The sequence below is a fragment of the Helianthus annuus genome, chromosome 16 (assembly GCF_002127325.2).
Source record: "Helianthus annuus cultivar XRQ/B chromosome 16, HanXRQr2.0-SUNRISE, whole genome shotgun sequence".
Lineage (NCBI taxonomy): Eukaryota > Viridiplantae > Streptophyta > Magnoliopsida > Asterales > Asteraceae > Helianthus > Helianthus annuus.
In genome coordinates, this window is record NC_035448.2 from 190116181 (window position 1) to 190141628 (window position 25448).

Consider the following 25448-nt stretch of genomic DNA (forward strand, 5'->3'; position numbering starts at 1 on the left):
ATGTTAAAAAGATTCTTATGTTGCAGGGAAATTGTGAGAAATTGAAAGCTGAAAATGACAAACTGTTGGATGGGTTGAACAGTTTGACTTTTGAAAACAAAGGTTTGAAAGAAAATGTTAAGGTTTTTGAAACCAAACAGAAATCATCAGAAAATGACGATTTCTGGATAAAACTTGAGAACAAAAATCTGAAAGCTAATGAGACAAAATTTCAAGAACAGTTAAAAGTTTTGGAAAATGAAAAATCTGTTCTTGAAAACATGAAGATTGAGAATGAAAAAGCAATCAAGTTTCATCTTGAACGAATTTCTCAGCTTGAAAAAGAAGTTGAGAATTCAAGAATCAAGATTGATGAACTTGAAAAGAAGTTGAAAGGTTTTGTGACTACATCTGACAAGTTGAATTTTCCTTGTCCAAAACCAATCAACTCTGTTTCAATAAGTGACGATGTCACAAACTTTGACAATGTAAAAGTTGAAGATTGCGATGAAAAATCTGATGATGTAAATGAAAAAATAGAAAAACAAAAATTGTTTTTGAAATTGAAAGAAAAATTTCAGAAAACTGTTCTACAATCGACTGAAAAGGGAGAATGCTCTAAGCAAAAACCTTTGAAGAAGAAAGTGGAACAAAAACAAAAAGATAATAAAAGTTCATCAGCTCGATCATCCAATCGCAATGAAAAATTACAAAAAGTAAAAAATGAAAACTCAAAAAGTGTTGGCAATAAGTGGTGCAGGTCGGACCACAGTGCTCAAAAGCCAAATCCAGCAAACATGAGGAAAGAGTATCACCAAGCTAAACAATGTTATGATCTGAGCATTTGGTGTGAAAAAGGTGATAACTGGTACGATAACAGAGTGTGTTACAGTTGCGGTTATCAAGGACACATTGCTGTTAGGTTCGGGGTTATCTTCATCATCATGTTTTCATCAAACTCATAATAAATTTGACGCTATCAGTTTAAAAAAACTCAACATGATACTTGTAGAAAATCAAGTACAACTTAATGTCCCTGATTTACCACATGTAAAATGAAAAATCACCAAAGTGAAATTTCTCAAGAAATATGCCGATTCATGTTCCACGCTTACCAACCTGGGAACTCCGGCAAGTCAGGTTTTTCATTTAAACAGATTCACCCAAGCCTGACGGTCCTTGGGTGATTTCGAATTCTTATTCAACAACGGTGGAAAGTTTGCATCATCCATTGTTAAACCTGAATTCTCCTTTTTTACCTCAACCAATGGCTCCTCTGGCTTCGACGAACCAGAATCATTGCCTGCGGGTGGCTTGTCTGACTTTGACCTGTCAGATTCATCGCCGACCATTTTCTTCTTCTTCTTCTTCTTCTTCTTCTTATCCTCTTTAGTCCTCAGATTTGTATCTGATGAACTCATCTTGCTTGACTTTGCATCCGAGGAAGTTGATTCATTAGAACTCTTATTCTTTCCAACGGATGAACCCGGGGACAAAATCTTCTCCAGATATTCTCTTGCTTTCTTTCTTTTCTTCCTCAGTCTGTCTTTCTGCCCTTGTGAAAGTTTAACTTTCTTTTCTTAAACTGACTGTTCTTGAACTTTAGGTTTTAAAACCTTCTGTTCATGAGGCTTGACTTTGACTGGAATCTTTGCCAATTTCTGAGAATTAGCCCTCAATCTGTCATTCGATCTCCTTGGGCAATCTTTGGCAATGTGACCTTTGATGTTGCAGTTAAAGCACCTCCTAGTCTCATAACTCCAATACTGACAGTTAACAACAATGTGTCCTTGATAACCGCAACTGTAACACACTCTGTTATCGTACCAGTTATCACCTTTTTCACACCAAATGCTCAGATCATAACATTGTTTAGCTTGGTGATACTCTTTCCTCATGTTTGCTGGATTTGGCTTTTGAGCACTGTGGTCCGACCTGCACCACTTATTGCCAACACTTTTTGAGTTTTCATTTTTTACTTTTTGTAATTTTTCATTGCGATTGGATGATCGATCTGATGAACTTTTATTATCTTTTTGTTTTTGTTCCACTTTCTTCTTCAAAGGTTTTTGCTTAGAGCATTCTCCCTTTTCAGTCGATTGTAGAACAGTTTTCTGAAATTTTTCTTTCAATTTCAAAAACAATTTTTGTTTTTCTATTTTTTCATTTACATCATCAGATTTTTCATCGCAATCTTCAACTTTGACATTGTCAAAGTTTGTGACATCGTCACTTATTGAAACAGAGTTGATTGGTTTTGGACAAGGAAAATTCAACTTGTCAGATGTAGTCACAAAACCTTTCAACTTCTTTTCAAGTTCATCAATCTTGATTCTTGAATTCTCAACTTCTTTTTCAAGCTGAGAAATTCGTTCAAGATGAAACTTGATTGCTTTTTCATTCTCAATCTTCATGTTTTCAAGAACAGATTTTTCATTTTCCAAAACTTTTAACTGTTCTTGAAATTTTGTCTCATTAGCTTTCAAATTTTTGTTCTCAAATTTTATCCAGAAATCGTCATTTTCTGATGATTTCTGTTTGGTTTCAAAAACCTTAACATTTTCTTTCAAACCTTTGTTTTCAAAAGTCAAACTGTTCAACCCATCCAACAGTTTGTCATTTTCAGCTTTCAATTTCTCACAATTTCCCTGCAACATAAGAATCTTTTTAACATCAACTTGCTTCTCGTCTTCCAACTTCTTGACTTCCGATGTCAAACTTTCCGTATTCTTCAAGAGTTTGTCATTGTCAGTCTTAAAGTTGTCACACTTGGAGCACACTGATTCACAACTTGATAATCCAAACTCTGCAGATTTTTCAGCATTTGGAACTTCTTCTTCCTTTGCTATGAATGTACATGCACAAAAGATTTTAACGAAATCAAGAGGATTTCCATTATTATCAATATAACACCTCGTTTGAAATCGTATTTCAGCAAATATTTTGCCCTGACACATTTAGCAACCCTTTTGTGCATTTCTTCAATCACATCTGAACTCAGATCTCCCCCTCACAACAAACTATTTTCCCATAATGATTTCAAAACACTTAAGTTTGTTTTAATCAAAATGGTTTTTCCGGAAAAATTAGTTTGTGTAACAACCATTTGTAGGTTCGGGGTTATCTTCATCATCATGTTTTCATCAAACTCATAATAAATTTGACGCTATCAGTTTAAAAAAACTGAACATGATACTTGTAGAAAATCAATGATTCTGGTTCGTCGAAGCCAGAGGAGCCATTGGTTGAGGTAAAAAAGGAGAATTCAGGTTTAACAATGGATGATGCAAACTTTCCACCGTTGTTGAATAAGAATTCGAAATCACCCAAGGACCGTCAGGCTTGGGTGAATCTGTTTAAATGAAAAACCTGACTTGCCGGAGTTCCCAGGTTGGTAAGCGTGGAACATGAATCGGCATATTTCTTGAGAAATTTCACTTTGGTGATTTTTCATTTTACATGTGGTAAATCAGGGAAATTAAGTTGTACTTGATTTTCTACAAGTATCATGTTGAGTTTTTTTAAACTGATAGCGTCAAATTTATTATGAGTTTGATGAAAACATGATGATGAAGATAACCCCGAACCTACAAATGGTTGTTACATAAACTAATTTTTCCGGAAAAACCATTTTGATTAAAACAAACTTAAGTGTTTTGAAATCATTATGGGAAAATAGTTTGTTGTGAGGGGGAGTTCTGATTGTTTTTGCATGAGAATGGTGATTTGAGGTAATTCACATAATGTTGTCAAATTTCCTGTATAGTTTGTTTTCAATTTTTCCTCAGAAAATCAAAATTGAAACATATTTTGATTTTAGGGGGAGTAATAAAATTTTGAAAAATTTAAAAAAATTGAAAAATGAAAATGAGTTTGGTTGCAAAAAGAGGAGATGATAGTACATCGGTGGACTATCACAGCATGCTAGAGATTTGTAAAGTCAAAAATGTTTTTAAACAAGTCTTACTAATGATGTGTCAGTAGACTTCACACAGTTAGTAAATTGTATTCGAGATATAAACCTAAATTCAAATCTGCTTAGTTTGTGGGGAACACTACTTGGATATATAGGTAACCCCTGAAATCTCGTTTGAAAGGTTTCTTATTCTGATATACTAGGTTTTTCTACTCAATGATGTCTGGGGTATTATTCCGGGACTTCTGCTGAATGGAAGTTCTGACCTAGTCCTTGGATAATACTTTCTTCACATGCTTGAAACATAGCATAAAGCCCTCAGCTGATTAGACAATAAAATTGATAATCAGTTGTTGTAGCTAAAGGAAAATTGGTATTTAATAAACCAACCTTTGCCCAGTTGGTAAATAATAATCCAACCTACAGAATTGGTATATAATAATCCTACCTATCAATATGTTGGTACTCAATGAACCTCCGTTAGTTTTTTTTAACTGAAGTTAGTTTTTAAGTTTTATTTATTACACAAACAGTCCATGTGGTTGTAATTTACTAGTTTTAACTATGAGTTAATAGCCAAAATGGCCCTGAGGTTAATAGCCACAGCACCGCCACCGCCACCGCCACCACCACCACCACCATCGCCACCACCACCACCACCGCCACCACCACCACCACCATCTCTGTCTTTGATCATCGACGCCTAAGGGGTTTGAATTCAGATGCAGCAATAGACGATGACTGACCAAAAACATCACAGATCCAACAGCTCTAGCGACGGTGGTGGTGGTGGTGGCGGTGCGGTGGTGGCGGTGGTGATGTGGCGATGGTTACGGTGGTGGAGGTGCTGTGGCGATGGTGGTGGTGGTGCGGTGGTGGCGGTGCTGTGGCGGTGGTGGTGGTGGCGGTGGTGGTGGCGGTGGTGGTGGCGGTGGTGGTGGTGGCGGTGGTGTGGCTATTAACCTCAGGGACCATTTTGGCTATTAACTCATAGTTAAAACTAGTAAATTACAACTACAGGGACTGTTTGTGTAGTAAATAAAACTTAAAAACTAACTTCAGTTAAAAAAAATTAACGGAGGTTCATTGAGTACCAACATATTGATAGGTAGGATTATTATATACCAATTCTGTAGGTTGGATTATTATTTACCAACTGGGCAAAGGTTGGTTTATTAAATACCAATTTTCCGTAGCTAAAAGATCTCCTAAAGGGGACACACTGCAAAGTCGAAACTGATATCTCTCTGCGCATATGGAAGTATCGACCTGAGATCCCTCAGTTCTCGCACATCCCCTAATTTATATACAGATATCATTTGTAGTATACTTACCTATAAATCAGAATATCGAGATCTGGATACGGGAGTATATTCAAGAGGTGGGACACTCAAATAAGTTTAAGTGCTAAGACATTAAATACATATCTTGAATCAATTGAAAATTTGTGTAGAGGTTTAAGTGGACAACAATACTGACAATCAGAAGTGAATTTGTTTCTTAACACTTGCTGAATAATAAGATCAACGGTGTTAGTGATATGTCTCAAAATCCGATATGATCCTCTAGCACAATCTCACAAAAATAGTGTTCCATTTATGTATTTCATTAAATTCAAAAATCCAAAAATATTGTATTTTTTTGTTTGAAATTTGAAAACTACAAAAAGATTTTCGACAACTGAGTGTGAAGAGCTGAGTTTTGTCATTTCAAGTGCTAAACATGTTGAACTAATGGTTTGGGAGAGAGTGAGTGAAAATGTGAAGATTTTGAAATGTATAAATGGTTCATTAACTTGAAGTTTAAAGTTGAATGTTAACCTACAAATTGATCTTCATAGTTTTGTTAATGATAAATCTGAAATTGTGCTTATTAGTGTTTGAGATTTGTGTAGGTGTTTGAGCTAAACAGAGAAAAAGCCAGGAGTTGATTTCAATGGTGATAACGATTTCCAGACGGCGATCCCAGCAGGATGATAGGGGGAGTCTGATGAAAGTTATAGCCAGAGAAAGATCCAGGCACATGATTCCAGGAGGAAGTTCCTGAAGATTAAATGATGATTCCAGGTGAAATTCCTGAAGAAGACTGATTAAGACTGAAGTTCATGAAGACTCGACCTATAAGACTCATCAACATCTGAGGGGGAGTCTGTTGGTGCAGTCATCTGTCGTGCTTTAGCTGCAACATCAAAGGTCACATCGCCAGAGATTGCCCAAGGAGATCGAATGACAGATTGAGGGCTAATTCTCAGAAATTGGCAAAGATTCCAGTCAAAGTCAAGCCTCATGAACAGAAGGTTTTAAAACCTAAAGTTCAAGAACAGTCAGTTTAAGAAAAGAAAGTTAAACTTTCACAAGGGCAGAAAGACAGACTGAGGAAGAAAAGAAAGAAAGCAAGAGAATATTTGGAGAAGATATTGTCCTCGGGTTCATCCGTTGGAAAGAATAAGAGTTCTGATGAATCAACTTCCTCGGATGCAAAGTCAAGCAAGATGAGTTCATCAGATACAAATCTGAGGACTAAAGAGGATAAGAAGAAGAAGAAAATGGTCGGCGATGAATCTGACATGTCAAAGTCAGACAAGCCACCCGCAGGCAATGATTCTGGTTCGTCGAAGCCAGAGGAGCCATTGGTTGAGCTAAAAAAGGAGAATTCAGGTTTAACAATGGATGATGCAAACTTTCCACCATTGTTGAATAAGAATTCGAAATCACCCAAGGACCGTCAGGCTTGGGTGAATCTGTTTAAATGAAAAACCTGACTTGCCGGAGTTCCCAGGTTGGTAAGCGTGGAACATGAATCGGCATATTTCTTGAGAAATTTCACTTTGGTGATTTTTCGTTTTACATGTGGTAAATCAGGGACATTAAGTTGTACTTGATTTTCTACAAGTATCATGTTGAGTTTTTTTAAACTGATAGCGTCAAATTTATTATGAGTTTGATGAAAACATGATGATGAAGATAACCCCGAACCTACAAATGGTTGTTACACAAACTAATTTTTCCGGAAAAACCATTTTGATTAAAACCAACTTAAGTGTTTTGAAATCATTATGGGAAAATAGTTTGTTGTGAGGGGGAGTTCTGATTGTTTTTGCATGAGAATGGTGATTTGAGGTAATTCACATAATGTTGTCAAATTTCCTGTATAGTTTGTTTTCAATTTTTCCTCAGAAAATCAAAATTGAAACATATTTTGATTTTAGGGGGAGTAATAAAATTTTGAAAAATTTAAAAAAATTGAAAAATGAAAATGAGTTTGGTTGCAAAAAGAGGAGATGATAGTACATCGGTGGACTATCACAGCATGCTAGAGATTTGTAAAGTCAAAAATGTTTTTAAACAAGTCTTACTAATGATGTGTCAGTAGACTTCACACAGTTAGTAAATTGTATTCGAGATATAAACCTAAATTCAAATCTGCTTAGTTTGTGGGGAACACTACTTGGATATATAGGTAACCCCTGAAATCTCGTTTGAAAGGTTTCTTATTCTGATATACTAGGTTTTTCTACTCAATGATGTCTGGGGTATTATTCCGGGACTTCTGCTGAATGGAAGTTCTGACCTAGTCCTTGGATAATACTTTCTTCACATGCTTGAAACATAGCATAAAGCCCTCAGCTGATTAGACAATAAAATTGATAATCAGTTGTTGTAGCTAAAAGATCTCCTAAAGGGGACACACTGCAAAGTCGAAACTAATATCTCTCTGCGCATACGGAAGTATCGACCTGAGATCCCTCAGTTCTCGCACATCCCCTAATTTATATACAGATATCATTTGTAGTATACTTACCTGTAAATCAGAATATCGAGATCTGGATACGGGAGTATATTCAAGAGGTGGGACACTCAAATAAGTTTAAGTGCTAAGACATTAAATACATATCTTGAATCAATTGAAAATTTGTGTAGAGGTTTAAGTGGACAACAATACTGACAATCAGAAGTGAATTTGTTTCTTAACACTTGCTGAATAATAAGATCAACGGTGTTAGTGATATGTCTCAAAATCCGATATGATCCTCTAGCACAATCTCACAAAAATAGTGTTCCATTTCTGTATTTCATTAAATTCAAAAATCCAAAAATATTGTAATTTTTTTGTTTGAAATTTGAAAACTACAAAAAGATTTTCGACAACTGAGTGTGAAGAGCTGAGTTTCGTCATTTCAAGTGCTAAACATGTTGAACTAATGGTTTGGGAGAGAGTGAGTGAAAATGTGAAGATTTTGAAATGTATAAATGGTTCATTAACTTGAAGTTTAAAGTTGAATGTTAACCTACAAATTGATCTTCATAGTTTTGTTAATGATAAATCTGAAATTGTGCTTATTAGTGTTTGAGATTTGTGTAGGTGTTTGAGCTAAACAGAGAAAAAGCCAGGAGTTGATTTCAATGGTGATAACGATTTCCAGACGGCGATCCCAGCAGGATGATAGGGGGAGTCTGATGAAAGTTATAGCCAGAGAAAGATCCAGGCACATGATTCCAGGAGGAAGTTCCGGAAGATTAAATGATGATTCCAGGTGAAATTCCTGAAGAAGACTGATTAAGACTGAAGTTCATGAAGACTCGACCTTTAAGACTCATCAACATCTGAGGGGGAGTCTGTTGGTGCAGTCATCTGTCGTGCTTTAGCTGCAACATCAAAGGTCACATCGCCAGAGATTGCCCAAGGAGATCGAATGACAGATTGAGGGCTAATTCTCAGAAATTGGCAAAGATTCCAGTCAAAGTCAAGCCTCATGAACAGAAGGTTTTAAAACCTAAAGTTCAAGAACAGTCAGTTTAAGAAAAGAAAGTTAAACTTTCACAAGGGCAGAAAGACAGACTGAGGAAGAAAAGAAAGAAAGCAAGAGAATATCTGGAGAAGATATTGTCCTCGGGTTCATCCATTGGAAAGAATAAGAGTTCTGATGAATCAACTTCCTCGGATGCAAAGTCAAGCAAGATGAGTTCATCAGATACAAATCTGAGGACTAAAGAGGATAAGAAGAAGAAGAAAATGGTCGGCGATGAATCTGACAGGTCAAAGTCAGACAAGCCACCCGCAGGCAATGATTCTGGTTCGTCGAAGCCAGAGGAGCCATTGGTTGAGGTAAAAAAGGAGAATTCAGGTTTAACAATGGATGATGCAAACTTTCCACCATTGTTGAATAAGAATTCGAAATCACCCAAGGACCGTCAGGCTTGGGTGAATCTGTTTAAATGAAAAACCTGACTTGCCGGAGTTCCCAGGTTGGTAAGCGTGGAACATGAATCGGCATATTTCTTGAGAAATTTCACTTTGGTGATTTTTCGTTTTACATGTGGTAAATCAGGGACATTAAGTTGTACTTGATTTTCTACAAGTATCATGTTGAGTTTTTTTAAACTGATAGCGTCAAATTTATTATGAGTTTGATGAAAACATGATGATGAATATAACCCCGAACCTACAAATGGTTGTTACACAAACTAATTTTTTCGGAAAAACCATTTTGATTAAAACCAACTTAAGTGTTTTGAAATCATTATGGGAAAATAGTTTGTTGTGAGGGGGAGTTCTGATTGTTTTTGCATGAGAATGGTGATTTGAGGTAATTCACATAATGTTGTCAAATTCCTGTATAGTTTGTTTTCAATTTTTCCTCAGAAAATCAAAATTGAAACATATTTTGATTTTAGGGGGAGTAATAAAATTTTGAAAAATTTAAAAAAATTGAAAAATGAAAATGAGTTTGGTTGCAAAAAGAGGAGATGATAGTACATCGGTGGACTATCACAGCATGCTAGAGATTTGTAAAGTCAAAAATGTTTTTAAACAAGTCTTACTAATGATGTGTCAGTAGACTTCACACAGTTAGTAAATTGTATTCGAGATATAAACCTAAATTCAAATCTGCTTAGTTTGTGGGGAACACTACTTGGATATATAGGTAACCCATGAAATCTCGTTTGAAAGGTTTCTTATTCTGATATACTAGGTTTTTCTACTCAATGATGTCTGGGGTATTATTCCGGGACTTCTGCTGAATGGAAGTTCTGACCTAGTCCTTGGATAATACTTTCTTCACATGCTTGAAACATAGCATAAAGCCCTCAGCTGATTAGACAATAAAATTGATAATAAGTTGTTGTAGCTAAAAGATCTCCTAAAGGGGACACAATGCAAAGTCGAAACTGATATCTCTCTGCGCATACGGAAGTATCGACCTGAGATCCCTCAGTTCTCGCACATCCCCTAATTTATATACAGATATCATTTGTAGTATACTTACCTGTAAATCAGAATATCGAGATCTGGATACGGGAGTATATTTCAAGAGGTGGGACACTCAAATAAGTTTAAGTGCTAAGACATTAAATATATATCTTGAATCAATTGAAAATTTGTGTAGAGGTTTAAGTGGACAACAATACTGACAATCAGAAGTGAATTTGTTTCTTAACACTTGCTGAATAATAAGATCAACGGTGTTAGTGATATGTCTCAAAATCCGATATGATCCTCTAGCACAATCTCACAAAAATAGTGTTCCATTTATGTATTTCATTAAATTCAAAAATCCAAAAATATTGTAATTTTTTTGTTTGAAATTTGAAAACTACAAAAAGATTTTCGACAACTGAGTGTGAAGAGCTGAGTTTCGTCATTTCAAGTGCTAAACATGTTGAACTAATGGTTTGGGAGAGAGTGAGTGAAAATGTGAAGATTTTGAAATGTATAAATGGTTCATTAACTTGAAGTTTAAAGTTGAATGTTAACCTACAAATTGATCTTCATAGTTTTGTTAATGATAAATCTGAAATTGTGCTTATTAGTGTTTGAGATTTGTGTAGGTGTTTGAGCTAAACAGAGAAAAAGCCAGGAGTTGATTTCAATGGTGATAACGATTTCCAGACGGCGATCCCAGCAGGATGATAGGGGGAGTCTGATGAAAGTTATAGCCAGAGAAAGATCCAGGCACATGATTCCAGGAGGAAGTTCCTGAAGATTAAATGATGATTCCAGGTGAAATTCCTGAAGAAGACTGATTAAGACTGAAGTTCATGAAGACTCGACCTTTAAGACTCGTCAACATCTGAGGGGGAGTCTGGTGGTGCATTCATCTATCGTCTTCGTCTTATGTCGAGTCTCGGGTTCGTCGGAGATCAAATTGGGCAAGAAATCAAGATTTTAGATAGCTGGCCGTTTGAAGACAAGCTGGCCGTTTGAAATGATGCTGTCCGTTTGAGATTGCTGTCCGTTTGAAGGCTGGCCGTTTGAGTCTGTTCAAACGGTCAGGCTATTAGTATATATAGGGTTCAAACGGTTTCATTTGTAACGATCTGATTTTCGACGGCGAAGCCCTGTCAAAGTGTATTTGTACTGTAATAGTGTCAAAGATCAATAAAAGAGAGAACTAAAAGTGAATACAAGCTGAACAAAGACCGAATCAATGAATTCTGCCTCTGATTCGGTCTAAGCACTCTTCTGATCGATTCGTTTGGGTCAGAAAACGATCCTACAGGTTTCAATTTCCCACTTTCCCTAGATGAGAACTGTGACAACTCGAACTTTAGGCTCGCTGATGTAACGTTACGTGTTTATGTGACATTTGAGCTAATGAATATTACGTGATTTATGAGATGTCGTTATGTGTATTGTGTGATATTTGTATGTTAATTGAACCGAACCCAAACTGCACACGATAACCGGTCACACAAGCCTTTGGGCTTTACACCTTACATTCGGTCCATTAGGTAACCGAGTGGGCTCGGCCCACTCCCCACTCGCAACACACAAAACCGAGTTTAGGGGTTTTGTTTTACCACTTTTGCAAAATCACAAACACACACAAACCCTAGCTAGTTTGCTCTCTCTCTCGGCTTGCTTGGAACTCGACGGCAGGACCATCATCTCGATCGGATCACACTCTCCTTGTTAGATTCAATCGGTTAGTGTTAAGTTTATTATGATCGATATGTTGATACTTGTTATAACTGCCATGATGATGATGATATAGGGTTCTTGTATGATTGAGTTTGCTAATGTGATTATGCATGTTCTTATCATGAAATCGACACTCATATATGGTGAATGTTCACACACAAATCGGATTGTTCTTGTTATGTAAAAACCGAGTGATGTTATGTAGTGAATACATGCTTATATGAATCGGTAGAAGCTAGTAGTAATCGGCTGTTATGTCATGCAATACGAATGGTTAACTTGATTGATTAGTTTGTGTATAGGTTGTTGTTGTTAACCGGATGCTTGTTTATGCAAATCGATAAGTTGGTGGTTCATATTTTGTTAGGGTTCTTATGAATTTGTGTTGCAATTGTTATGTTTGATCGATATTATGCTAATGAATTGTTGAAATTATGTTAATTGATCTGGTTACCGAAACTGACCAAACTGTTAGCTGAAATCACGGATAAGTCAATGCAGGATTTATGGAAACCGGTTACACACACACGTCACACGGTTGCGACTCGGCATCGCTTGTTGCGAGTCGGAACCCCACTCGAGACCAAACCGCACGAACCGCAACCACGGTTGCGAGTCAGATTACGACTCGTAACCAGACCATGATGAACCGAGACCGCCCATTTCGACTCGTAACCAGTCATTGCGACTCGTATCCAGCCGTTACGACTCGAGATCCTCGTTGCGACTCGAAACCCCGTTGCGAGTCGAGACCACCGTTGCGCATTCACTGTCTTGGGCCTTCCCTGTCGCGGGCCCAACGATTTGAATTGTGGACTGTTTGTTATTGGACCAGCATACGTTTACTAATTGGGCCGAGTGAGAATCTGAACTGTGTTGTTATTGGGCTGCTTATGTCATTGGGCCGGGTATGATTGGATTTAGAACAATTGGATTCTCACATGCTATGTCTTATCTGCTTACGTGCGTACGTGTTTGCCATGACTATACGTGATTACTATATACGTGCTATATACGAACCTGACTCATATAATAACCATGATAGGACGTGAGTGACCATTTACTTGCTACTTATATTCCTTGTGTATCTGCCGAGCAAACCAAGGTGAGTTCACACAGCCAAGGCATGGGATTCCCGGGTTGGGAATTGGGTTGGATATGTTGGTTATGGAATGATTACTCGTACTTACGCATATACCAGACTATAGACCATCGTCCTCAGGTTAGTCAGGACACGTTACGTAAAGCCTACGTAACCCAGTATATTTGCCATATGTCTCCCGGGTCGGGAGGACACGTTACGTAAAGCCTACGTAACCCAATACCATCCACAGGCTTCCAGGTCGGAAGGCCACGCTGCGTAAAGCCTACGTAGTCCCCACGCGTACCACTGTCCTCGGGGAAGGGCACGTCACGTAAAGCCTACGTGACCCTGTACGTTTTCCTGTTCTCGGTAAAGAAGAACACATGGTCGGAAGTTAGTCTAGTAAGTACCGTTAATGAGAAGCCCTCATTAGCCAGGATGAACATGGGAAACTCCCACCTTTATTACACACTAGTATGGGAAGCCCCCACTAGCGATACTTATGCATTACTCTATGAACTTACTTTCTGTGAACTCGCTCAACTAGTTTGTTGATTATTTGCTGCATGCCTTGCAGGACCTTAGGTATACTTGGAGCTTGCACAAGGAAGGAGCAGGTCGTTGTGGCAGATGGATCGTGAACATTATTGAACTTATAACTTTATTTGGGTTTACTTTACATTGCTTCCGCTACTTAAAATAGTATTTGGTTTTGAAAACATCAATCATGTCATGGAGACTTACGTTAATTACTTTTATATTAAATGCTATGTTTGATATGATTGATGGCTTGATCCTGGTCAGTCACGCTCCCAAGCGGTGGTATTCCGCGGGTGGATTTTGGGGGTGTGACAGATTGGTATCAGAGCCATTGGTTATAGAGAACTTGGTTTTAATATGGGAAAACGTTTTTATTAAAACCAGACTATAACCAGAACAGTGCTCTCAACGATCCACAACGACGCTTCGCTCCACGTGCAAGACTCGACATCCTAGGTAATAAGGTTTATGTTTATTGCCTGTTTGCTAGAACTGTTTAGAACTTTGCTCGCATTACGCTTAGATACACATGCTTTGATTTCATGAGAACACCTATATGCCTACACTTTTCTGTCATCGCCTTACTCGCGAACCATTCTTACGTAAGCTACTTGTTACTATGAAGATCATGTCTGGACGAATCAACATGACACAAGCCCAGCTAGAGGCTCTCGTTCAAGCTCAAGTTGCTGCGGCAGTTGCAGCAGCTCAAGCAGGTAGTATATCCTGCAGTATAGGCACACACTAGGATCTTTAGATCCTACATTAACTCTCGTATTTAACTTCGTCCTATTCGTACACAATAGGTCAACACGCGCAGCAGCCTGTCTGCACATTCAAGAATTTCATGGACTGTCGTCCAAACTCTTTCAGCGGCACCGAAGGAGCGGTTGGACTCCTCCACTGGTTCGAGAAGTTAGAATCAGTATTCGAAATGTGCGAGTGCCCTGAGGCTCGCAAGGTTAAGTTTGCCACCGGTACTTTGGAAGGGATAGCACTAACTTGGTGGAACGCCCAAGTTCAAATCTTAGGGTTGGCAGCTGCTAACGCCACCCCATGGAACGATTTCAAGGAACTCATCAAGCGTGAGTATTGCACGCGTGAAGATATTCACAAGCTGGAAGACGAGCTGTATAACTTGAAAATGGTTGGATCGGAAATCGAAGCGTATACCAAACGGTCGAATGAGCTGGCCGTTCTGTGTCCTACTATGGTGGACCCTCCATACAAGCGCATTGAGTTGTATCTCAAGGGATTGGCGCCAGAAATTCAGAGCCACGTGACGTCGGCCAATCTCGAAAACATCCAGGAAATCCAGCGCCTTGCTCACCGCATCACTGATCAGGCAGTGGATCAGAATAAACTGCCCAAGCGTGTTAATGCTACTGCTAATGTCACCACCTCAGTTACTCCTGCTACATCTGGTGACAGTAAAAGAAAATGGGATGGGGATTCCAGCAAAGGTTCAGCATCTGTTCAGCCACAAGCTCAGCAGCAGAAGATCGATCACTATCAGAGTCCCAGTCAGCAATCCTCTAGTGGTCACAGACAGAGGAGATATCAGGGTAGTCAACCCAGGTGCCACAACTGCAACAGGCATCACCACGGCCCATGTAACAAGGGTCGTTGTCAAAGGTGTCTTAAGATGGGTCACGAGGCCAAAGACTGTAGGAGTCCACGGCCTGCGAATCAGGATCAGCAGCCTCAGCAACCAGCTCCACAGAATCAGCAGCAGCAGCAGCCACAGCGTGGAAACCGGGGGTGTTTCCAGTGTGGGGCTGAAGGTCATTTCAAACGCGATTGCCCTCAATTGAACCAGAACCGCAACAACAATAATAACCAGGGCAACGGGAACAACAACGGTGGAAACAACAACAACAACGGCAATGAAGCTCGTGGTCGCGCTTTTGTGCTAGGTCGAGGCGATGCAGTGAACGATCCCAACGTTGTCATGGGTAAGTTTCTCCTCGACAATATTTACGTTACTGTTTTGTTTGATTCGGGTGCGGATACAAGCTATATGTCTGTGAAAATGTGTCAACTGCTAAAACGTGCACCAACACTTTTACCCACCAAACATGTAGTAGAGTTAGCTAACGGTAAAAGTCTAGAAGCCACGCACGTAGTTCAGGGTTGTAATCTTATCCTAGTTGGTCAAGCCTTCTCTATTGATCTCATTCCCATAGTTTTGGGTAGCTTCGACGTCGTGATTGGGATGGATTGGCTTTCCCAACACCAGGCAGAAATCTTATGCAGCGAAAAGGTTATTCGCATTCCTCGTTCGGGTCAGGAACCTCTAGAAGTTCAAGGTGACAAGAGTGGTGCTGTGGTTGGCATCATCTCTTTCTTGAAGGCTCAGAAATGCTTACGTAAGGGTCACACAGCCATTCTGGCTCTCGTCACAGACGCATCAGCAAAGGAAAAGAAATTGGAGGATATTCCAATTGTACGTGATTACCCTCAGGTGTTTCCTGAAGACTTACCTGGCTTACCGCCTCATCGTCAGGTCGAATTTCAAATCGAGCTCGCTCCAGGAGCAGCACCCATAGCTCGCGCACCATATCGTCTAGCTCCATCGGAATTGGAGGAACTGTCAAAGCAACTGCAGGAACTCTTGGAAAAGGGTTTTATACGTCCAAGCTCTTCGCCTTGGGGAGCTCCAGTACTTTTCGTGAGAAAGAAAGACGGTACGTTCAGGATGTGCATCGACTACCGTGAACTCAACAAGGTGACGGTGAAGAACCGTTATCCTCTTCCACGCATAGACGACTTATTCGACCAGTTGCAAGGGTCGTGTTACTACTCGAAGATAGACTTGAGTTCTGGTTACCATCAGCTGAGAGTCCGGGATGAGGACGTCTCCAAGACAGCCTTCAGAACTCGTTACGGACACTACGAGTTTCTCGTCATGCCATTCGGGTTAACGAACGCGCCTGCTGTATTTATGGATCTTATGAACAGGGTCTGCAAACCCTATCTTGACAAGTTCGTCATAGTATTCATTGACGACATTCTGATTTACTCCAAGAGTCAGGAGGAACACGAGCAACACCTTCGTCTTATTTTGGAACTCCTTCGGAAGGAACAGTTGTACGCCAAGCTTTCTAAATGCGACTTCTGGCTTCGTGAAGTCCACTTCTTAGGCCATGTAGTAAACAAGGATGGGATCCATGTCGATCCATCCAAGGTTGATTCGATCAGGAACTGGCCTGCACCACGTACGCCGACAGAAATACGCCAATTCTTGGGTCTGGCAGGTTACTACAGACGGTTTATTAGAGACTTTTCGAAGATTGCCCAGCCGCTTACGCTACTGACACAGAAGGGTGTTACCTATCGCTGGGGAGAGCCCCAGGAGACTGCTTTTCAGCACCTGAAGGATAGACTTTGCAGTGCACCTATCCTCTCTTTGCCAGAGGGCACGGATGACTTTGTGGTTTATTGTGATGCATCCATTCGGGGATTGGGATGTGTGTTAATGCAGCGCGACAAGGTTATTGCTTACGCCTCTCGTCAACTCAAGGTTCACGAACGGAACTACACGACGCACGATTTAGAGCTGGGAGCTGTTGTTTTTGCGCTTAAGATATGGCGACACTACCTGTACGGTACCAGGTGCACGATTTACACCGATCACAGGGGTCTCGAGCATATTCTTAAGCAGAAGGATTTGAACATGCGTCAACGACGATGGGTCGAGTTACTTAATGACTACGAATGCGCTATCAAGTATCATCCAGGCAAAGCCAATGTTGTGGCTGATGCCCTTAGTCGAAAGGACACTTTACCGAAGCGCGTGCGAGCGCTACAGCTTACTATTCAGTCCAGTCTTCCTGCACAGATACGAACTGCTCAGATAGAAGCTTTAAAACCCGAAAACGTTAAGGCTGAAGCCTTACGCGGCTCAAGGCAACGAATGGAACAAAAGGAAGACGGCGCCTACTATGTAACGGGGCGTATTTGGGTCCCACTTTTTGGCGGTTTACGCGAGCTGGTAATGGATGAAGCTCACAAGTCCCGCTACTCGGTATATCCAGGGTCGGATAAAATGTACCACGACATCAGAACTACATACTGGTGGCCTAGTATGAAGGCCCACATCGCTACTTACGTCGGCAAGTGTTTGACTTGTGCAAAAGTCAAAGTGGAGTATCAGAAACCAGCGGGCCTACTTCAGCAACCCAAGATACCGCAATGGAAATGGGAAGAAATTTCCATGGATTTTGTTACAGGTCTACCCAGATCCCAGCGTGGGAATGACACCATATGGGTGATCGTGGATCGACTCACCAAATCTGCACATTTCCTGGCTATAAAGGAAACGGATAAGTTCTCCACTCTCGCAGACGTTTATCTTAAAGAAGTTGTTTCGAGGCACGGGGTGCCCACCTCTATCATTTCGGATCGGGATGCACGATTCACGTCAGAGCTATGGCAAGCGATGCACAAATCTTTTGGCTCACGATTAGACATGAGCACAGCATATCACCCTCAGACGGATGGGCAGTCTGAGCGAACGATCCAGACTCTCGAAGACATGCTTCGGGTATGTGTTATCGATTTCGGCAACGGCTGGGAAAAGCATCTCCCTTTGGTGGAGTTCTCATATAATAACAGTTATCACACCAGTATACAAGCCGCTCCATTCGAGGCATTGTACGGGCGTAAATGCCGGTCACCTCTCTGTTGGGCAGAGGTGGGGGATAGTCAGATCACGGGTCCAGAGATTGTAGTGGACGCCACAGAAAAGATTGCACAGATACGACAACGCATGGCGGCAGCACGCGACCGTCAGAAAGCCTACGCGGACAAGCGTAGAAAGCCATTGGAATTTGAGGTCGGGGACCGGGTTTTATTGAAAGTCTCACCCTGGAAGGGTGTGGTTCGTTTTGGCAAACGGGGTAAACTGAATCCGCGGTACGTCGGACCATTCGAAATTATAGAAAAGATTGGCAAGGTAGCCTACAAGTTGAATTTACCAGCTGAACTCGGGGCAGTTCACAATGTCTTTCACGTATCGAACCTAAAGAAGTGCCTATCAGATGAAAATCTTATCATTCCTTTTAAGGAACTCACTATCGACGAGCGGTTGCAGTTCGTCGAAGAACCAGTGGAAATCACGGACCGGGATGTGAAGGTCCTCAAACACAAGAGAATCCCTCTTGTCCGAGTTCGTTGGAACTCCAAACGTGGCCCAGAGTACACCTGGGAACGCGAAGACAGGATGACAGAAAAGTACCCCCAGTTATTCGGGAACAAGGCAACCACTACTGAGGCTGAAGCTACTACTTCGGAATTTCGGGACGAAATTCCAGATCAACGGGGGGAGGATGTGACACCCCAGGAAAATCAGTGAACAGTACAGTTTACCTAGCTTCCTCAGTGAGTGCATACCAAATTTCGGGACGAAATTTCCAATTAGTTGGGGATAATGTGACAACTCGAACTTTAGGCTCGCTGATGTAACGTTACGTGTTTATGTGACATTTGAGCTAATGAATATTACGTGATTTATGAGATGTCGTTATGTGTATTGTGTGATATTTGTATGTTAATTGAACCGAACCCAAACTGCACACGATAACCGGTCACACAAGCCTTTGGGCTTTACACCTTACATTCGGTCCATTAGGTAACCGAGTGGGCTCGGCCCACTCCCCACTCGCAACACACAAAACCGAGTTTAGGGGTTTTGTTTTACCACTTTTGCAAAATCACAAACACACACAAACCCTAGCTAGTTTGCTCTCTCTCTCGGCTTGCTTGGAACTCGACGGCAGGACCATCATCTCGATCGGATCACACTCTCCTTGTTAGATTCAATCGGTTAGTGTTAAGTTTATTATGATCGATATGTTGATACTTGTTATAACTGCCATGATGATGATGATATAGGGTTCTTGTATGATTGAGTTTGCTAATGTGATTATGCATGTTCTTATCATGAAATCGACACTCATATATGGTGAATGTTCACACACAAATCGGATTGTTCTTGTTATGTAAAAACCGAGTGATGTTATGTAGTGAATACATGCTTATATGAATCGGTAGAAGCTAGTAGTAATCGGCTGTTATGTCATGCAATACGAATGGTTAACTTGATTGATTAGTTTGTGTATAGGTTGTTGTTGTTAACCGGATGCTTGTTTATGCAAATCGATAAGTTGGTGGTTCATATTTTGTTAGGGTTCTTATGAATTTGTGTTGCAATTGTTATGTTTGATCGATATTATGCTAATGAATTGTTGAAATTATGTTAATTGATCTGGTTACCGAAACTGACCAAACTGTTAGCTGAAATCACGGATAAGTCAATGCAGGATTTATGGAAACCGGTTACACACACACGTCACACGGTTGCGACTCGGCATCGCTTGTTGCGAGTCGGAACCCCACTCGAGACCAAACCGCACGAACCGCAACCACGGTTGCGAGTCAGATTACGACTCGTAACCAGACCATGATGAACCGAGACCGCCCATTTCGACTCGTAACCAGTCATTGCGACTCGTATCCAGCCGTTACGACTCGAGATCCTCGTTGCGACTCGAAACCCCGTTGCGAGTCGAGACCACCGTTGCGCATTCACTGTCTTGGGCCTTCCCTGTCGCGGGCCCAACGATTTGAATTGTGGACTGTTTGTTATTGGACCAGCATACGTTTACTAATTGGGCCGAGTGAGAATCTGAACTGTGTTGTTATTGGGCTGCTTATGTCATTGGGCCGGGTATGATTGGATTTAGAACAATTGGATTCTCACATGCTATGTCTTATCTGCTTACGTGCATACGTGTTTGCCATGACTATACGTGATTACTATATACGTGCTATATACGAACCTGACTCATATAATAACCATGATAGGACGTGAGTGACCATTTACTTGCTACTTATATTCCTTGTGTATCTGCCGAGCAAACCAAGGTGAGTTCACACAGCCAAGGCATGGGATTCCCGGGTTGGGAATTGGGTTGGATATGTTGGTTATGGAATGATTACTCGTACTTACGCATATACCAGACTATAGACCATCGTCCTCAGGTTAGTCAGGACACGTTACGTAAAGCCTACGTAACCCAGTATATTTGCCATATGTCTCCCGGGTCGGGAGGACACGTTACGTAAAGCCTACGTAACCCAATACCATCCACAGGCTTCCAGGTCGGAAGGCCACGCTGCGTAAAGCCTACGTAGTCCCCACGCGTACCACTGTCCTCGGGGAAGGGCACGTCACGTAAAGCCTACGTGACCCTGTACGTTTTCCTGTTCTCGGTAAAGAAGAACACATGGTCGGAAGTTAGTCTAGTAAGTACCGTTAATGAGAAGCCCTCATTAGCCAGGATGAACATGGGAAACTCCCACCTTTATTACACACTAGTATGGGAAGCCCCCACTAGCGATACTTATGCATTACTCTATGAACTTACTTTCTGTGAACTCGCTCAACTAGTTTGTTGATTATTTGCTGCATGCCTTGCAGGACCTTAGGTATACTTGGAGCTTGCACAAGGAAGGAGCAGGTCGTTGTGGCAGATGGATCGTGAACATTATTGAACTTATAACTTTATTTGGGTTTACTTTACATTGCTTCCGCTACTTAAAATAGTATTTGGTTTTGAAAACATCAATCATGTCATGGAGACTTACGTTAATTACTTTTATATTAAATGCTATGTTTGATATGATTGATGGCTTGATCCTGGTCAGTCACGCTCCCAAGCGGTGGTATTCCGCGGGTGGATTTTGGGGGTGTGACAAGAACCCACTAGTAGACCGACAATTAGGTATATTTAAGATCAAAGGAACCTAGAACCGAATCGAGCCTACCCGCGCATCCCAAACTAGACACAAGCTCAATTAAATTATCTCATATTATTATTATTTGAACCCGAACAAAACCCGACTTTTCTATCATTTTCCGTTTTTTTGCAAACTTCTTATTTCAAAAGACATTTTCTGATTTTTTTAAATTTTTTTGGATTTTTGAAATTTTTTAATTTTTTGAATTTTGAATTTTTTTGTATTTTTATATTTTATGACTCAAGACTCTACTAACTAGACACTAAACGATAGTTCCCATCCCCACACTTAAACTCTACATTGCCCTCAATGTAGGATGGAAACCGACTCAAAAGACTAAAAATAAATAAGAAAGAAAAACAAGGGCAAATCGGAAAGGAATTAGCTGGTTAAAAAAACGCGTAAGCTCCAAAGTCTCTCGTCCAATCCAGCTCGATCGTATAGCATTTCGGTCGCGATCGGCTTTGACTCTAACTAGCATGCTTGGTAAAATGCCTGATATTTGCTGAACAGCTCCGAAATCACCCGAATGGAGATTGAGTACGGGTGGTACATATTCAAACCTGTATAAACAAAAACAAGCAAAAACCAAAGCAGTACCGACTTTAAAAAAAACGACTGACTCAATACAACTAACTTAGACTCTATATACAAAATAAATGACTCACTATACAAACTACCGAAAATATACCAAATATATAAAATTACAAACTCTACAAAACCTCCCCACACTTGAATTTAATCAGGAGGTTTTTCTTTGATCTGGACCCGGTCTAGCCCGTTTAATTCCACCCGTTCCTCATAAACATTTAAAAATTTTGTAGTGGAATTATAAAAGAATTTTGAATATTTAACCGGGTTAAAACACCAAAATTTGAATTTACCTGGCAGTAGCCACCGAATCACGATCCCAGGTGTTCTTCACATTGCCTCCTCCCATGGTTTTAAATTTTTACTCGCATTCTCTATCAGTACCTGTAACATCCCAAAACGCGAATTTTAAAATTCGTTAGAAGGGTACCATGTTTAACTAAATAAATATAATAACTAAGTTATTAAACTTGGTTAAATGTTTAAGAAAATAATCAAGGGAAGGAAATCACTACATTTGTGATCAAGTAACAACTAGAGGGGCCAAGGTTGTCAATAAAGAGGAAAGTTTATGTTTAATTAAAATAAAAATTTAAAACCCCAAAAATACACATTCAGTGTGTGTGTGGGTCGATGTTCGACCAGGAGAGAAGGGAAAAGGGGTAAAACCCTAGATCACCAAAATCCATCAAATTGAAGGAGGATTGAAGGGCTAATCGAGTGCATGAACCAGGAATGTCGATCATTTAAGTGTTTCTACCATCATGTAAGTCGAATTTGGTATTTTAATGATGTTTGATCAAGTGGGTTTTGTGTAATCTGTGATTATAGTGTAAGATTTGAGCATTAATGTTAGTGATAACGAATGTGTAGATGCCAAAGTATGTTTAATTTTGATTATGATGAATATTGGGGGAAAACCCATTTGCTATAGGTAGGGTGGCGACATGGGTATACTACCCATGTCAAATCTTATGCAAATTCGGATGTCTTATGATTTATGTTATTGGTTTTTGTCAGTTAGATTTAGTATGGTGTGAAGTTATGCGAGTTTTATTTAGATGTTAATGGCAAGCGAGCACAAGAATTAGGAAGATGAACATGAGAATATTTGTACATTATGCTTTAAATGCGAAACCCGCCAAGTGTTTGATAAAATGCCTACAAAGTTTGTGTAAAATAGTTACTTTTGACAGCCTTAGATAGTCATCTTGTAAAGGCCGTATCTCATTCGTTATTAGGGGTTAGACAACGAGCCTTATATCGTTGAAAAGGTTGTTTCGCATATTACATTTCATATTTGGTCATAAGAGGCTGGTTATGAGATTTAGTGGGTCAAAACAGCATGAAAAGTTAGTAAATTCGTTTTGACAGCAAGCTGTTTGGAAGCATTTCAGCTTCTGTGCTGATTTTGTAAAAATCATATAAAATCATAGGAATGTCCGATTGTTACGATCTTTATATGCTTAGAAAGATCTCTGAGTGTAGATCATTTCATATTTGAACATGAAGAACTGAATCAGAAGATAAATGGGTTAAAATGTGTCGTGAACAGCTGCTGCGCAGAAAGTTGCTGCACATTTTTAGTATAAATATTAAGTAAAAATAGTTGTATTGTTATGCACACTTGTATGAATCATGAACTAGTGATTTTAATAAATTATTAGTAAGTTATTTGATTGTTTTAAGTGTCTAAAACACTTACCAACTAGTCTATGCATATGATTGCACCAACGGGTCGAAACGGGTTGTTGATAAAAAATAGTAGAATGGATGTGTAAAAAACCAAGGTGTTAATAAATGGTATGAAATGTTTAATGTATGAAACAAGTTGCGTAACTTAGAAAATGTTATCATTCTAAGTATGGAATTTTGAAAGAATAATGAACATGATGTAAATACATAATTATGCATGCTAGAAGCTCATGTATGACTTTTGTGATGATAGAATGATAAATTGTTAGATTGATTAGCATTGTAGTATTGTGATACATGTTGAACCCGTTAAGCGATTGACACGTGAATAGAAGTGTGATTAGTGATGCGTATGATTACGTATACTAACTATTGAATGGATGTAATGGAATGAGATAATAGGAACGTGTCAAGGAGAGCTCAAGCATAGGAGGATAACGGGTCAAGATAAGGCAAGGTGACAAATACACTTATTGGAGTACTCAAGGTAAGTGATTTCTATAATCACTTCTTTAGTTGTTTAAGTAATATAATGTTTTAATTATTAAGTTCATATGAAGTTGAGGTCAAATCAATAGATTATTTTGATAAATGCACGAATGGGTCGAATAATTCATAGATGAATAACAAGCCGAATACGTATAAGTTAAGAAATTCCTTAACTCGGATGTTGGACTTCAAGATCACATGATAGAATATTAAATTACAATCATATAGGAAGAAACGTGACGCAAAACGGATGAAAAATGAGAGAGTTATGTCCGTTTCGGTAAGGATTAATGGCTAGGAATAGTGCAGAGTTGACACGGCCGGGTGGTGAACTGACACGGCTGGGTGAAGGTTCTGTCAAAAATATTATTTATGTGATTTATGCGCCGTAGGCTTCGGTATATTATCCGTGAACTACGACGGGCCTCCCAAACATGATTTCGAGTGTTTCCTTGACGATTATAAGTTGTAAACCCAAGTCTAAGCCTCATGTAATTTATATAAGAGTGTGATAGATGTGTGTAATGAAGTTGGACATGTATTACATGTATACAAAAATACGTACGGAACACGTAGGTATGAATACATGATTGTAGGTATGATTAAATGTATATTAGGTATGTAGATGTGTATGGTTGTAAGTTTGTATGTGTGTAAGTATGTGCGAATGCATGATTTGGATGCATTTGAGAATTAGCGTTACTAATAATGCCCTTGGGTTTGGAATATAAGTTAGTTGGATGCATTTAAATGGTTGACGTCCTTTTTATGAAGATGTAGTAAATGAATATGTTGAGATTACGGGTTTGGCTAACCAAGTTATTATTGAGTATGTTTGAAAGTGCAGGTTATGAATGTCGGACTTTCGAAGTGTTGATATAATAATGAAACGGTTGAATGTTGAAAGGATAATCGGATTGAAGTAACTTATGCAGTTAGAATATGCTATGGACGTTTTAGTTTATACAACATTTTATGTTTGGTCGTCATCATCTACCAACGGGTTAGTTGTTTGAAAATATATGTCATACCCATTTAATTGGGTAATAGAATGCGTGAGAGAAATGAAAGTACATACACGAATGGAACTAAAGTGACGGTTTTATAAGTAAATAAGTAAATGACTAACTTTTTAAAGCTTTGTTGTTGAATGTAGGTAAATCCTCAATTCAGGCGACTTGGAGAATCGGAGCGAGCGCGTGTTCATATTATGTCATACCAAATGCTTCCGCTAGCTTGTTCAAATGTTTTTAGTCCAAAATTTGTTGTTTTGGTTCTTAGTAGTATTTTGTCGAATGAATCGTAGAATTGTATCTAGTTTGTTTATGTTTAAAACAGGGGTATGCTCGTTTTATGGACGGGTCATGCCCAATTTTTGTTAAATTAATGCACCTGCGTTATTGATATTATCATTTAAAATTCCGAAAA

General features: G+C 39.6%; 1 long non-coding RNA gene across 3 annotated transcripts; it reads left to right on the forward strand.

The window, feature by feature from the left end:
* The first annotated feature begins 22435 nt into the window (after nucleotides 1–22435).
* LOC110920478 lies at nucleotides 22436–25448 on the forward strand. Of its 3 annotated transcripts, XR_002581710.2 has the most exons (4): nucleotides 22439–22602; nucleotides 23934–24018; nucleotides 24868–25023; nucleotides 25177–25448. It is a non-coding gene; the product is annotated as an uncharacterized LOC110920478 (long non-coding RNA). The 3 variants fall into 3 exon arrangements; XR_004883271.1 differs by having other exon boundaries at nucleotides 22436–22602; nucleotides 23934–25023; XR_004883270.1 differs by lacking the exon at nucleotides 22439–22602 and having other exon boundaries at nucleotides 23470–24018.